Below are 16,118 nucleotides of genomic sequence, written 5' to 3' on the forward strand. Positions count from 1 at the left end.
GGGAAGGGGGAGTCTCTTCCGAAGGGATGGCTCCACCTTAACCAGGGTGGAACCAGACTGCTGGCGCTAACCTTTAAAAAGGAGATAGAGCAGCTTTTAAACTAGAACAAAGGGGAAAGCCGACAGTCGCTCAGCAGCGCATGGTTCGGAGAGAGGTATCTTTAAAGGATACTAATGATGCATTAGAATTAGGGCATCCCGACAGTGAGGTTCCAATAATTAGAAAAGTAGTCCAAGTGCCTGTAACTAAAAACTCACCTGAGCTAAAAAAATTCTAACTTATCCCTATCAATTAAAAAGCAGAATAAAAATACAAACAAAAAACAAACTTTGAAATGTTTGTATGCTAATGCCAGAAGTCTAAGAAGTAAGATGGGAGAATTAGAATGTATAGCAGTGAATGATGACATAGACTTAATTGGCTTCTCAGAGACATGGTGGAAAGAGGATAACCAATGGGACAGTGCTATACCGGGGTACAAATTATATCGCAATGACAGAGAGGAGCAGTCGGGAGGAGGTGTGGCGCTTTATGTCCGGGATGGCATAGAGTCCAACAGGATAAACATCCTGCATGAGACTAAATACAAAATTGAATCTTTATGGGTAGAAATCCCTTGTGTATCAGGGAAGACTACAGTGATAGGGGTATACTACCGTCCACCTGGTCAAGATGGTGAGACGGACAGTGAAATGCTAAGAGAAATTAGGGAAGCTAACCAAATTGGTAGTGCAGTAATAATGGGAGACTTCAATTACCCCAATATAGACTGGGTAAATGTATCATCGGGTCACGCTAGAGAGATAACGTTCCTGGATGGAATAAATGATAGCTTTATGGAGCAATTGGTTCAGGAACCGACGAGAGAGGGAGCAATTTTAGATCTAATTCTCAGTGGAGCACAGGACTTGGTGAGAGAGGTAACGGTGGTGGGGCCGCTTGGCAATAGTGATCTTAATATGATCAAATTTGATTTAATGACTGGAAAAGGAACAGTGTGCAAATCCAAGGCTCTCGTGCTAAACTTTCAAAAGGGAAACTTTGATAAAATGAGAAAAATTGTTAGAAAAAAACTGAAAGGAGCAGCTACAAAAGTAAAAAATGTCCAAGAGGCGTGGTCATTGTTAAAAAATACCATTCTAGAAGCACAGTCCAGATGTATTCCACACATTAAGAAAGGTGGAAAGAAGGCAAACGATTACCGGCATGGTTAAAAGGGGAGGTGAAAGAAGCTATTTTAGCCAAAAGATCTTCATTCAAAAATTGGAAGAAGGATCCAACAGAAGAAAATAGGATAAAGCATAAACATTGGCAAGTTAAATGTAAGACATTGATAAGACAGGCTAAGAGAGAATTTGAAAAGAAGTTGGCTGTAGAGGCAAAAACTCACAGTAAAAACCTTTTTAAATATATCCGAAGCAGAAAGCCTGTGAGGGAGTCAGTTGGACCGTTAGATGATCGAGGGGTTAAAGGGGCACTTAGAGAAGATAAGGCCATCGCGGAAAGATTAAATGATTTCTTTGCTTCGGTGTTTACTGAAGAGGATGTTGGGGAGGTACCCGTAATGGAGAAGGTTTTCATGGGTAATGATTCAGATGGACTGAATCAAATCACGGTGAACCTAGAAGATGTGGTAGGCCTGATTGACAAACTGAAGAGTAGTAAATCACCTGGACTGGATGGTATACACCCCAGAGTTCTGAAGGAACTAAAAAATGAAATTTCAGACCTATTAGTAAAAATTTGTAACTTATCATTAAATCATCCATTGTACCTGAAGACTGGAGGATAGCAAATGTAACCCCAATATTTAAAAAGGGCTCCAGGGGCGATCCGGGAAACTACAGACCGGTTAGCCTGACTTCAGTGCCAGGAAAAATAGTGGAAAGTGTTCTAAACATCAAAATCACAGAACATATAGAAAGACATGGTTTAATGGAACAAAGTCAGCATGGCTTTACCCAGGGCAAGTCTTGCCTCACAAATCTGCTTCACTTTTTTGAAGGAGTTAATAAACATGTGGATAAAGGTGAACCAGTAGATATAGTATACTTGGATTTTCAGAAGGCGTTTGACAAAGTTCCTCATGAGAGGCTTCTAGGAAAAGTAAAAAGTCATGGGATAGGTGGCGATGTCCTTTCGTGGATTGCAAACTGGCTAAAAGACAGGAAACAGAGAGTAGGATTAAATGGGCAATTTTCCGAGTGGAAGGCAGTGGACAGTGGAGTGCCTCAGGGATCTGTATTGGGACCCTTACTGTTCAATATATTTATAAATGATCTGGAAAGAAATACGACGAGTGAGATAATCAAATTTGCAGATGACACAAAATTGTTCAGAGTAGTTAAATCACAAGCAGATTGTGATAAATTGCAGGAAGACCTTGTGAGACTGGAAAATTGGGCATCCAAATGGGAGATGAAATTTAATGTGGATAAGTGCAAGGTGATGCATATAGGGAAAAATAACCCATGCTATAATTACACGATGTTGGGTTCCATATTAGGTGCTACAACCCAAGAAAGAGATCTAGGTGTCATAGTGGATAACACATTGAAATAGTCGGTTCAGTGTGCTGCGGCAGTCAAAAAAGCAAACAGAATGTTGGGAATTATTAGAAAAGGAATGATGAATAAAACGGAAAATGTCATAATGCCTCTGTATCGCTCCATGGTGAGACCGCACCTTGAATACTGTGTACAATTCTGGTCGCCGCATCTCAAAAAAGATATTATTGCGATGGAGAAGGTACAGAGTAGGGCTACCAAAATGATAAGGGGAATGGAACAACTCCCCTATGAAGAAAGACTAAAGAGGTTAGGACTTTTCAGCTTGGAGAAGAGACGACTGAGGGGGGATATGATAGAGGTGTTTAAAATCATGAGAGGTCTAGAACGGGTAGATGTGAATCGGTTATTTACTCTTTCGGATAGTAGAAAGACTAGGGGACACTCCATGAAGTTAGCATGGGGCACATTTAAAACTAATCGGAGAAAGTTCTTTTTTACTCAACGCACAATTAAACTCTGGAATTTGTTGCCAGAGAATGTGGTTCGTGCAGTTAGTATAGCTGTGTTTAAAAAAGGATTGGATAAGTTCTTGGAGGAGAAGTCCATTACCTGCTATTAAGTTCACTTAGAGAATAGCCACTGCCATTAGCAATGGTTACATGGAATAGACTTAGTTTTTGGGTACTTGCCAGGTTCTTATGGCCTGGATTGGCCACTGTTGGAAACAGGATGCTGGGCTTGATGGACCCTTGGTCTGACCCAGTATGGCATTTTCTTATGTTCTTATGTTCTTAATCCATGCTATCTTGGGTCCAGCAATCCACTGGATTGTAAATAGTTCACTATTCTTTCATTCAATAGTCTCCCCATTAATTTTCCCACAACAGAGGTGAGGCGTTTGTGAAGCGGGATCACCACCGCTCTTCTCCAGCCTCACGGCACCACTCCATTTCCAGGAATCTATTGAACAGGTCTTTCAGCGGACCCACCAACATATCGCTGAGCTCCCTCAGTACCCTGGGATGTACCTCATCCAACCCCATGGTCTTGTCCAGTTTCATTTTTCCTAGCTCTTCCCATACATTCTCTTCTGTAAATGGAATTTTGTTTACTTCATCCCCATCCACAGTCTTGTCGACCTTTGGTCATTCTTTAGTGTCTTCTTTTTCGAACATTGAATGGAAGTATTTGTTTAATATTTGTCATTTTTGTCTCTCTCCACACATTTCAATTTCACTATCCCACTTCTCCTTTTTCTGCTATATCTGAAAAATGTTTTGTCATCTTGCTTTCTCTTTGGCAATCCTTTCTTCCACTTGACCTTTTGCTTTCCTGATTTCTATCTTAGTCTCCCTCAGTTTCACCAGATATTCTTCCCCGTGTTCCCCTTTCGGGGATCCTTTATACTTCTTGAATGCTGTTCTTTTTGCCTTTATCAGCTATCCCCTTTGAGAACCAGATTGGTATCTTAATTCTTTTTTGTTTACTTCTCTAACATATTGATTACATACCTTTTTAATTGCTCCTTTTAATTTGGCCCACTGTTGTGCATTGCATTGAAGCATCAATACAATGCAAACATTCTATTTTGAATAATACAGAGCCATTTGGGCATGTTTCCTTGTATTCCAGTGGTGTTGTCTTGTACACTGCCACGATCCTTGCATAATTTCATAATTATGAATTCTGGCCACCCTTATTTTGAAAGTGCCCAATCATCACAACTATTACATTACATTTGGGCAGCAGAGTCCTCTGCTAGTCATTAATTCCTTTGGGCCCAGTAGTACATAATTAGCTGCATTGACAAGCCATATTTTTTGTCTGGCATATTATGTAAAGCTGGTAATACATGGACACAAAACTGAAGAAACTACAGCATTATGATATATAAATGGCAATGTTCACAGCTCTTTGGGAGGGAGTCCCAGCTATTATGCAATGGCATCGCTTCAGTTTCATTGTGCTACACCAGTCCAAACAGGTGGGGCTATGTCCCCCTGCCAACAGATGGAGGCAGGGGCACACAGTTTTCTCAATTTCATTGAACCTACATAGAGGTGGTGCAGCACAGAGAAACCCAGAATACCTGCATTCTCTGCCTCCAGCAAATGATAGGGAAAACTGGTGGTGCAGCAGGATATTTCTTCAGCCTGCCTCCCACTTGAGCCAGGGACCTGGTTTAGACCAGAGTAGCAAACTCTCTCGGAGGTTCCCTGTGCCAGAAGGAACTTGGTAGAGCTCAGGGAAAGGTGGTTCTCTTGGTACTTAAATAAATTCAAGTCTGTTGTGCTAGCATGCTTCTAGATTTGAGAAAATCTTTCTGCTCTTCCCCCAACCTGTTTCCCGTTCCTGGACCCTGGTTGACAGCAACTTGAACCAGAACACTGCTAAGGCAGAGGGGTGACTTGACCAATTTTTCAGCTCTGGTCCAGGAGAGGCAGAATGTCTGTCTCAGTGGCAAGACATTGGCTATTGCACACATTTCTTACAGCATGGAGCGAGCAGACTATGGTTGTTGCTGTGGTGCCTGCAGCTGCATGCAGTCTCTCTGCTATGGGATCCCTTTGCACTGCCTATATTAAGAACAGGGGAGGTCCCTGGACAGTGCTCTTTAGCCTCATGATATGTGTCTGGCATTTTTGGTAGTGCAGGGAAGGAGTCTTGCATTGCTGTGATTGGAGCGCAGAACACGGGAAGCCTGTGAATTACTGGTTTTGGCATTTTAGACCCTGCCTCTGCAGCTGCTTCTGCTTCACAGCAGTATTTCTGAGCTGCCCCAAGATTTTGGGAATCCCTGGTGTTGGCTTCTGTAGGGGGAGATCATTTAGTTCCGGTCTCCTGGATTGAGACATTCTTTTTTCTAAGGATTTTTCTCCTGAAGGTTTTAGATTCCTACATCAGGCCTTCTGTGCCATTCAGAAAGACTGAGGGACAGGACAACAATCTCCTTCCTTGGGTCCCTCCTCCAGGGTGCAGCTTTGTGATCAGGCTGCTTTGGAGGGGAGGGCAAGGTTGCTTCAGATATATGATTCTTATTATTCATCTTTTTAACAAAGATGATCGAGTAATATCTTCATTGACAATTCCAAAACCCAAAATTTAAGGAATCCCCAGATTGGAATCCCATTACTGAGGGTGTTAATAAGTCAACTAAGTCGTTCCCTCTTCATTCTGAGGTGGAAGAAATAGTACTCTCTGAATACAAGCTGCTAGAATGGCATCAAGGGAGTAAAGAACATGGTTGTTGTAGCCCTTCCCCCAAGAAGTGGTTCAGTGTCAGTTTCAGATGTCAGGGGTAGACGCCTTAATTGTAGCTGTCACTAGGAAGACCACTATTCCAGTGGAGGATAGTACTTCACTTAAGGATCCACAGGATAGGAAGATTGAATTCCCCTTGAAATGTTTTTTTCTTCTTCTTCATCTTTGGCAATCTGTCATAATCTGGAGTATGGTCGCCCAAGCATTGTTGTGATGGATCCAGCAACTTCTGGAGAGAGGATACAGCCTGAATTGAATTGGCTGCAGCATTTTTGGCTGATGCTCTCTATGATCATCTCAATTTTCTCGGTCTTTAGCTTCCAGGATAACAGTGAGGAAACTCCTCTTGCTCTGCAATTGGGCTGCCAGTTCATGTCCAAATGTAGGTTGGATAAGCTTCCTTTTAAGGGGTGTGTGTTTGGAAAAGATCTAGAACAGCTAGTGAAGATTTTTGGAGACCCAAAGCCGAACAAGGTCCCAGAAGATGGTTTGATCTTTTTATTGACCTGGTAGAGGCTGTGGATATTTTCCTGTCTCCAAATATTATAGACCTGACAAGCAGGCATTTTCTTTTTTTCTGGCCTCTGGGCAGGGCTCAGTTTTTTGGGGAGCCAAAGCCTGAGTGGTCTTTCCTCTTGGAAGCTAGTCATATTTTCCAATGAAGCGCAGTGGGTCCACATTCTGGTTTTTCCTGTAGGTCGTCACTTGCAACAGTTTTACTAAGTGGATGCACATATCGGACCAATGGGTCTTGGATATTGTCCGCTTTGGATATTCTCTGGAACTTGCTGCTTCAGTTCCCAACACTTTCATAGTATCTCAGAGAGATGCAGTCCAGAATACTCGCCAAAGACTTCAGCTGTTAACACTTATTCAGTTTCCTCACTACAACCATGGTCGTGAACGAAATTCAATTTATTTTGTGGCTTTCAGAAAGGACAGCTTTCAAACCTATCCTGGACCGACCAGAAGGGTGTGAACAGCAGCTTCCATATTTTACATTTCAGAATGGAAACTCTTTGCTCCATGCTGGTAGCAATGAGGAGAGGCAGGTTTCTTATCATCCCTAGATTCCTGCAGCATATTTTCACATTCCTATCAAGTTAGAAGATCAAAAATGTCTCATTTTCTGCATTCTTCAACATTATTTTCAGTTCCAAGTATTTCCTTTCAGGTTGGCCACTGCTTCACGAACATTTGCAAAAGTCAAGATAGTGGTGGCAGTGGTGGCTAACTTAGCCTATGTAGAAATAAAATGATGGCAGAAAAGGACCAAATGGTCCAGCCAATCTGCCCAGCAAGCTTATGGTAGCATCTGCTGTGCCATACAAGCCTTCCCTCATACTTATCAGTTTTCCAAATAATCAAAGTCAGGGCACTTGTTGGTTGCTGTTTGAGTCCAATTCGTTGTCACCTCTTTCCATGGAAGCAGAGAACCATGTTGGAGTTGCATCTAAAGTTTCAGACTTATTGGTTAAAGGTAGTAACAGCCACATCAGCAAGCTACACCCATGCTTGTTTCCCAGACTGTAAAATTCAATGTCCTTGTTCGTTGCTGCTTGAGTCTAATTCTTCTCTTCCTCTTTTCCCTGCCTTTGAAGCTGAGAGCAATGATGAAATTGCATCAACAGTATAAAGGCTTATTGGTTAAGGGTAGTAACTGCATACCAGCAATTTATCCCCATGCACTCTTTTCTTCATTTCTGTCTGCTAACCTTTAGGGATTCACAGTGTTTATCCCATGCTCCTTTAAATTCGTCCACTGTTTGACTTCACCACCTCCTCCGAAAGGGCATTCTAGGCATCCATCACCCTCTCCGTGAAGGAATATTTCCTGATGTTGGTTCTGAGTCTTCCTTCCTGGAGATTCATTTCGTGGCCCCTAGTTCTACTGATTTCTTTCCAACAGAAAAGGTTTGTTGATCGTACATCATTCAAATCTTTCAGGTATCTGAAGGTCTGAATCATATCTCTCCTGCACCTCCTTTCCTCCAGGGTATACATATTTAGGTCAACCTCTCCTCATAAGTCATTTGGAGTCCACCCACCCTTTTGGTCACTCTTCTTTGGACTGCCTCCTGTCTTTGTCCCTTTTGAGATATGGTCTCCAGAACTGAACACAGTACTCCAGGTGAGACCCCCACCCAAGGACCTGTTCAAGGAGGTTATCACCTCCTCCTTATTCATAATTCCTCTCTCTATGCAGCCCAGCATTCTTTTGGCTTTAGCTATTGCTTTGTCACATTGCTTTGTCATCTTCAGTTAGACACTATCACGGATACGTTTATCCGGCTAACTTTAGAGCAGGTCTATAGGGCAACCAAACTTAACTGGATAAGTTATATGGCTAACTCTGAATATCTGATTTTTCTGGATAACTTTGCTCCTCCTAGTTAAGTCCCCAGAACTCTCAGATAATGCGACAGCTATGGCTTATGTGAACAGACAGGGCAGCACCTGAAGTGTTGCAATCTGAGAAGAGGGACCTCCTGTTCCCATGGGTAGAATAAAATGTTCTAGACTTGTCAGCAGCTCATATTGTAGGCCAGAAGAATATTCAGGCAGCCTGGCAAATAGGAGCCTGCCAAATAAGAGCTCAAGTCAGGATGCATTTCAGCAGCTTATGTTTGGTGTCTGCTTTTCATAGATCTGATGCCAATTCACATGAATGCCAAGCCCTCAGTTTTTCAGCAGTAAGGGATAGAGGCCCATGTGCAGCTTTGGCCAAATGCATACTTGCCATGGTGTTTCTGCCTTAGCCGTTGATAGGCAGGATCTTGCGAAGGATAGACTTGAGGATTCCCGTGATGTTGGTGGCCCCAGATTGGCTGAGTAGGCCTTGATATGCGGATCTCATGAGACTGCAAATAGACCAGTCTCTTCTACTCCTGGCAGCTTGAGATCTGGTTCAGAGACTAGTCTGCATGGAGGATCTGCTCTTGTATCTCATGAATTGGGTCTTGAAAAGTCACAGTCGAGATGTGCACTATTTGCCAATATGATGTGGCAAAGGGTGGTGGTTGCCATTTTTAAAATGGCAGCCAGTGCATCTAGGATTGGAGAAGTTTCTCGCAGGCCCCCACTAGACCACCAGGATGGTTTAGTTAAGTCTGGGGGGAGGGGGTCAGGATGATGTGGAGACTGGCAGCTGAGATGGAGGCGGGATATGGGAACTGGGTATTTTCTCTAATATTACCTTTTTAGGAGAGTTTTGGATGCTTTGGCGGGGGGGGGGGTTTGGAACAGGGTCTCTGGGGACCCCTGGGGTCTGCGACTTGTTTTCTCCTTGTTTTTCATTTCAGAATATAGCACGACTTTTTTCCAAAATGAAAAAAAACAAAACAGCTTTAAAAATAAATAAATACATTCTTATGAAATATGAGAAGCCAAATAAGACCATTCAGATTCATTCATCATCATGGCTCTGGTGGGCATTTGTAAGGCAGTGACATGGTCATTGCTGCATTTCTCCAAGCTTTACAGGTTGGATGTTAAAAGGATAAGCAGGATAAGACAGGCTAAGAGAAAATTTGAAAAGAAGTTGGCTGTAGAGGCAAAAACGCACAGTAAAAACTTTTTAAAATATATCTGAAGCAGAAAGCCTGTGAGGGAGTCAGTTGGACCGTTAGATGATCGAGGGGTTAAAGGGGCACTTGAGAAGATAAGGCCATCGCAGAAAGATTAAATTATTTCTTTACTTCGGTGTTTATTGAAGAGGATGTTGGGGAGGTACCCGTAATGGAGAAGGTTTTCATGGGTAATGATTCAGATGGACTAAATCAAATCACGGTGAACCTAGAAGATGTGGTAGGCCTGATTGACAAACTGAAGAGTAGTAAATCACCTGGACCGGATGGTATACACCCCAGAATTCTGAAGGAACTAAAAAATGAAATTTCAGACCTATTAGTAAAAATTTGTAACCTATCATTAAAATCATCTATTGTACCTGAAGACTGGAGGATAGCAAATGTAACCCCAATATTTAAAAAAGTCTCCAGGGGCGATCCGGGAAACTACAGACCAGTTAGCCTGACTTCAGTGCCAGGAAAAATAGTGGAAAGTGTTCTAAACATCAAAATCACAGAACATATAGAAAGACCTGGTTTAATGGAACAAAGTCAGCATGGCTTTACCCAGGGCAAGTCTTGCCTCACAAATCTGCTTCACTTTTTTGAAGGAGTTAATAAACATGTGGATAAAGGTGAACCGGTAGATGTAGTATACTTGGATTTTCAGAAGGCGTTTCATAAAGTTCCTCATGAGAGGCTTCTAGGAAAAGTAAAAAGTCATGGGATAGGTGGCGATGTCCCTTCGTGGATTGCAAACTGGCTAAAAAACAGGAAACAGAATAGGATTAAATGGACAATTTTCTCAGTGGAAGGGAGTGGACAGTGGAGTGCCTCAGGGATCTGTATTGGGACCCTTACTTTTCAATATATTTATAAATGATCTGGAAAGAAATACGACGAGTGAGATAATCAAATTTGCAGATGACACAAAATTGTTCAGAGTAGTTAAATCACAAGCAGATTGTGATAAATTGGAGGAAGACCTTGTGAGACTAGAAAATTGGGTATCCAAATGGCAGATTAAATTTAATGTGGGGATAAGTGCAAGGTGATGCATATAGGGAAAAATAATCCATGCTATAATTACACAATGTTGAGTTCCATATTAGGTACTACAACCCAAGAAAGAGATCTAGGCGTCATAGTGGATAACACATTGAAATCGTCGGTTCAGTGTGCTGCAGCAGTCAAAGCAAACAGAATGTTGGGAATTATTAGAAAGGGAATGGTGAATAAAACGGAAAATGTCATAATGTCTCTGTATCGCTCCATGGTGAGACCGCACCTTGAATACTGTGTACAATTCTGGTCGCCGCATCTCAAAAAAGATATAATTGCGATGGAGAAGGTACAGAGAAAAGGGCTACCAAAATGATAAGGGGAATGGAACAGCTCCCCTATGAGGAAAGACTAAAGAGGTTAGGACTTTTCAGTTTGGAGAAGAGATGGCTGAGGGGGGATATGATAGAGATGTTTAAAATTGAGAGGTCTAGAACGGGTAGATGTGAATCGGTTATTTACTCTTTCGGATAGTAGAAAGACTAGGGGGCACTCCATGAAATTAGCATGGGGCACATTTAAAACTAATCGGAGAAAGTTCTTTTTCACTCAACGCACAATTAAACTCTGGAATTTGTTGCCAGAGGATGTGGTTAGTGCAGTTAGTATAGCTGTGTTTAAAAAAGGATTGGATAAGCTCTTGGAGGAGAAGTCCATTACCTGCTATTAAGTTCACTTAGAGAATAGCCACTGCCATTAGCAATGGTAACATGGAATAGACTTAGTTTTTGGGTACTTGCCAGGTTCTTATGGCCTGGATTGGAAACAGGATGCTGGGCTTGATGGACCCTTGGTCTGACCCAGTATGGCATTTTCTTATGTTCTTTTGTTCTCAGAGTGGCCCTTGCTTCCTCCTTCCCGGATTAGTTAGACTTTGGTACTTCTCGCCAGTCTATTCAAGTAGCAGCATAATTTCATGTGTCTTGTAAATAGTTGCGGTGAATTTCTTCTCATATGCTTGGTTCTTTAAGTTTCTCCATTCTTCTCTCCTAATATCTGTTCCTATTTGAGTGTAAGGTTGGGGCAAGTATTGCGTTCTAAGAGGCTCTAAATGTTGACATTTTGAATTTTTTATTGCATTGTTCTGTTTAGTATACTGGGTTTCTCTATGCTGCACCTTCTATGTATTGGCAATGACATCGCTGAGAAAGCTGTGTGCTTTGCCTCCATCTGCTGGTATTAGGTCATAACCCACTGTCTCTTGACTGATGTAGTAGGATTCGTGGAAAGAAAATATTTTCAGGCTATAAAATTTCTTCTTACTGGCTAGGGCTTGGGGTGCACGCCTGCTGGGTTTGAGTGAGCTTACAGGCTTTAGCACCTGATCAAGAATTGTCACTTCCATAAGTAGGATGGGAAGAGTTGGCGAGTTAAAAAAAAAATAAAAAAATGAGGGCATAACAGGCAGCTGCAAACAAAGCCTTACAATGGTGTAACTCCCAGTAGAAGCAAGTTTAAATGGAGCGAGCAGGAATCTCAAAGGAGGAGGAGAAAACTGCCAGGCAGAAAGACCAATCAGTCATGGTACATACATATTGAAAAAGGCAAGTTGTGAGAATAATTTGACCTTTATGTACACAGAAGAATGTCAGTCTAGCTCTTCCACATGGAGTTACTGTAGTCCTGCTATTTCCCTTCCTGTGGCTTGACTCAGCTCAGCATTGCAAATTTATGATCAGTAGGAGCTTAAGGTGGCCAGCTCATAAGGTTGTACATCTTAGAAAACTGTTCATTTATAAGTGAAAAAATCTCTTCCATAAGTTAAAGTGGGATTGTGTACCTTTTCTCTCAGAAGCTTTTAGCTAAATTTTGGGGAGGGAAAGAGGTTTTCCTGAAACATACAGTGGGTATAGAAAGTCTACACTCCTTACCAAAATGCTTACCTTTTGTTGCCTTATTGCCTGGAAGCAAAATGTGTTAAACCAGAGTTTGTACCATGTATCTACACATCCTACCCTACAACTGGCCAAGTGAAAAATGTACTTCAGAATTCCATAGAAAATGAAATAGAAATAAAAACATCAAATAGCTTGATTTGGATACGTCTGTGCCTCTTGTACTTCCATAGCAATCCTGAACACGTAAAGCTCTGGTGTGTAACCAGTCACCTTCTAAAGCACATACCAAGTGAATTGGCACGATCTGTATTAAATTGTAGGCATTCCCACTATAGGATATATTTAGCAGTTCCATTTGGATCTCTCTGCTGGATAGTACATTTCAAAGCAAAGACCTGATCATGAGCATCAAGAGAACAAAGTTTTTGGAAAGAACAGATTTTAAGATGGGTATAAAAGAATTAGCAAGTTGTTGAATATCACACAGAACATAGTCATGATAATTAAGAAGTGGAATGTATATGGTACCACTAAGACCTAGATCAGTCCATCTCTCCAAAGTGATGACAAAGCAAGGAGGAGACCAAGATGGCAGCCAAGAGGCTGATATCAACTTTGGAAGAGGTACAGGCTTCCATGGATAAGACTAGCCAAACTGTGCATGCGATGAAATATCCCAAGCCCTCTACATGTCTATCCTGGTAGGGTGGCAAGAAGGAAGCCACTAACTGGGGCCCATCTTTAATCCCATTTGAAGTATACAAAGGAACATTCAGGATACTGTAACCATGTGGCAAAAAATTTGTGGTCTGATGAAACTAAAATAGAACATTCTGGCTTTAATGAAAACCATTGTTTTGGTGTACACCTAAATGCAGCACATCACTCCAAGAACACTAGCCCTATTGTGAAGCATGATGGGGCAGCATCCTTAAGGGGATGTTTCGTACAGCAGGGACTGGGGTACTTTTCAGGGTAACATAGTAACGATGGCAGAAAAAGACCAAATGGTCCATCCAGTCTGCTCAGCAAGCTTCCCACGGGAGTAACTGCAGGTCACCCTATGATTCTGTTAAGGGTAGCAACTGCCGCTCCATGCAGTTTACCCCCAGGCCTACTACCCCCATGCTTTTTTCATCCTTTCCCATCCTCTAGCCTTTAGTGATCCACAATGTTTATCCCATGCCCCTTTGAAATCCTTCACAGTTTTAGTCTTCACTTCCTTTGGAAGGTCATTCCAGCCATCCACCACCCTCTCCATGAAGAAATATTTTCTGACATTGGTTCTTCCTCCCTGGAGTTTCAAATCGTGACCCCTAGTTCTACTAAATTGTTTCCTGTGGAAAAGGTCTGTTGTTGACCATGGATCATTAAAACCTTTCAAGTATCTGAAGGTCTGTATCATATCACCCCTGCTTCTCCTCTCCTTCAGAGTATACATATTCAGGTTCTTCAGCCTCTCCTCGTAAGGCTTTCGATGGAAACCACCCACCATTTTGGTTGCCCTTCTCTGGACCACCTCCATCCAGTCTCTGTCCCTTTTGAGATATGGTCTCCAGAACTGAACACTGTACTCCAGGTGAGGCCTCACCAAGGACATGTACAAGAATTATCACTTCCCTTTTCTTACTAGATATTCCTCTCTCTAAACAGCCCAGCATTCTTCTGACTTTAGCTATTGCTCTGTCATATTGCTTCGCTGACTTCAGGTCATTAGAAACTATCACCCCAGTTCTCTTTCCTGTTCTGTGCACATCAGCCCTTCACCCCCCAACTCATACAGTTCTTTTGGATTACCAGATGCATGACTCTGCACTTCTTGGCATTGAATCTCAGCTGCCATATCTTCGACCACTCTTTCAGCTTCCTTAAATCCCATCTCATTCTCTCTACTCCTTCCGGTGTGTCCACTCTGTTGCAGATCTTAGTATTATCTGCAATAAGACAAACTTTACCTTCTATCCCTTCCGCCATGTCGTTCACAAAGATGTTGAAATGAAACCAGTCCCAATACTGATCCCTGCGGCACTCCACTTAACACCATTCTCTCTTCAGAGTAGGTTCCATTTATCATTACACTTTGTCTTCTATCCGTCAAACCAGTTTGTAATCCACGCCACCATCTTGGAGCTCATCCCCAAGCTACTCATTTTGTTGATGAGTCTTCTATGTGGGACTGTATCAAAAGCTTTTCTAAAATCCAAGTAAATTTCATCGAGTGCTCTTCCCTGATCCAGCTCTCTAGTCACCCAATCAAAGAAATCAATCCGATTTGTCTGACAGGTTCTTCCTCTGATGAAATCATGCTGTCTCAGGTTGTAATCCTCTTGACTGTTGATAATTCTGTCCTTTCCTTCAGTAGAGCCTCCATTAATTTTCCCTCCACTGAGGTGATACTAACTGGCCTGTAGTTTCAGCGTTTTCTCTGCTCCCACTCTTGTGTAGCGGGACCACCACCGCTCTTCTCCAGTCACTAGGCACCACACCCTTATCCAGGGATCTATTGAACAAGTCACACAGTGGACCTGCCAGCACATCCCTGAGCTCCCTCAGTATTCTGGGATCAACCTCATCAGGCCCTGTGGCTTTGTCCACTTTTTCATAGCTCTTCCCATGCATTCTCTTCATTAAATGGAGTTTCGTCTACTCCACCTTCTACAGTTACGTTAACAATTGCCGGTCCTTCTCAAGGGTCTTCCTTAGGATAGAAGGACAATGAACAGAGAAAAGTAAGGAAAAGTCCTTGAGGAAAACCTGCTGTTCTTTGCAAGAAAGCTGAAACTGGAACATTTGTTAATCTTTGAGCATGACAGCGACCCAAAGTGGATAGCCAGAGCTACATTGGAGTGGCTAAGGAACAAAAAGGTAAATGTTCTGAAGTGGCCCAGTCAGAACTTCTACCTTAATCCCATTTAAGATCTGTGGCATGAGTTGTAAATTGTCCATCAAGACTTTCCAAGGAACTTGATAGAACCTGAACAGTTTTGTAAAGAAGAATGGTCTAATATTGACAAATCTAGATGTGCAAAATTGGTAGAGTCCTATGCCAACAGGCGTTCAGCTGTAATTGATGGCCAGTGTGCTTCTACTAAGTATATCTGATAGAGACTTATCCAGTTGTTGGATTTTTTTTTTTGTTTATATGTACAATATATGTTCTGTTCTCCAATAAATTGTCTTCTGACCCTGAAAGATGTAGAGTATGGGGTGTGGGTGAGGTGGGAAATCCTTTTAAATGTTTATGACTGACTCGACAAAAGATGAAAAATATTCAAGGAGTGTAGACTTGTTATAGCCACTGTATATATTTAAATTCTGAAACATTGAATGGTTTTGTAGCTGTGTGCAGGATGTCTTTTTCATTTAATTTTTTTCAACTTGTTTTTGTGACATGTAAAATTGCACGTATGTATGTGTGTATATATATATATCATTGGTATTAAATGTTTAGTGTTTTGTTTGAATTTTCTGTTTTATAATTTTCTGTTTGTTTTTATGTGAATATTATAATGTGACAAGAACAATACATTGGAGATAGTGGAATATAAAAATATATAAATAAAATAGCTTACCATTAAAACCTCAGTAGCTTTTCAAGTCTTATGCACCTTTGAGTTATATGGATATACTCATATTCGCATAGAATGTTAAATGGGGTTTGAAGTTATTGCTCATTCAGGCGAAGACCATAAAGATTAAAATACTCTTGTCAGCATATTATCTTAAACAGTACAGAAATGACAGTGAAAATGCAGCTCTTGTAACAGCCAGCTGTTAACACATGCAGCATATCTGCATGTTATGTAGAAAAGTGGAAACTGATCTCAAAACTGTTGCTATAGTTTTAGTCTCCGTTGAATTTGGTTAGTTCATAGGT

The 16,118-nt window shown here is 41.7% G+C and overlaps 1 protein-coding gene across 9 annotated transcripts in view; it reads left to right on the forward strand.

Annotated features, from left to right (window-relative positions):
* The window catches only part of MAP4K4 (mitogen-activated protein kinase kinase kinase kinase 4), a 491,439-nt gene that overhangs the window by 300,661 nt on the left and 174,660 nt on the right, over positions 1 to 16,118 (forward strand). The window lies entirely within an intron of this gene.

Source organism: Rhinatrema bivittatum, chromosome 5 (assembly GCF_901001135.1).
Source record: "Rhinatrema bivittatum chromosome 5, aRhiBiv1.1, whole genome shotgun sequence".
NCBI classification, from domain to species: domain Eukaryota; kingdom Metazoa; phylum Chordata; class Amphibia; order Gymnophiona; family Rhinatrematidae; genus Rhinatrema; species Rhinatrema bivittatum.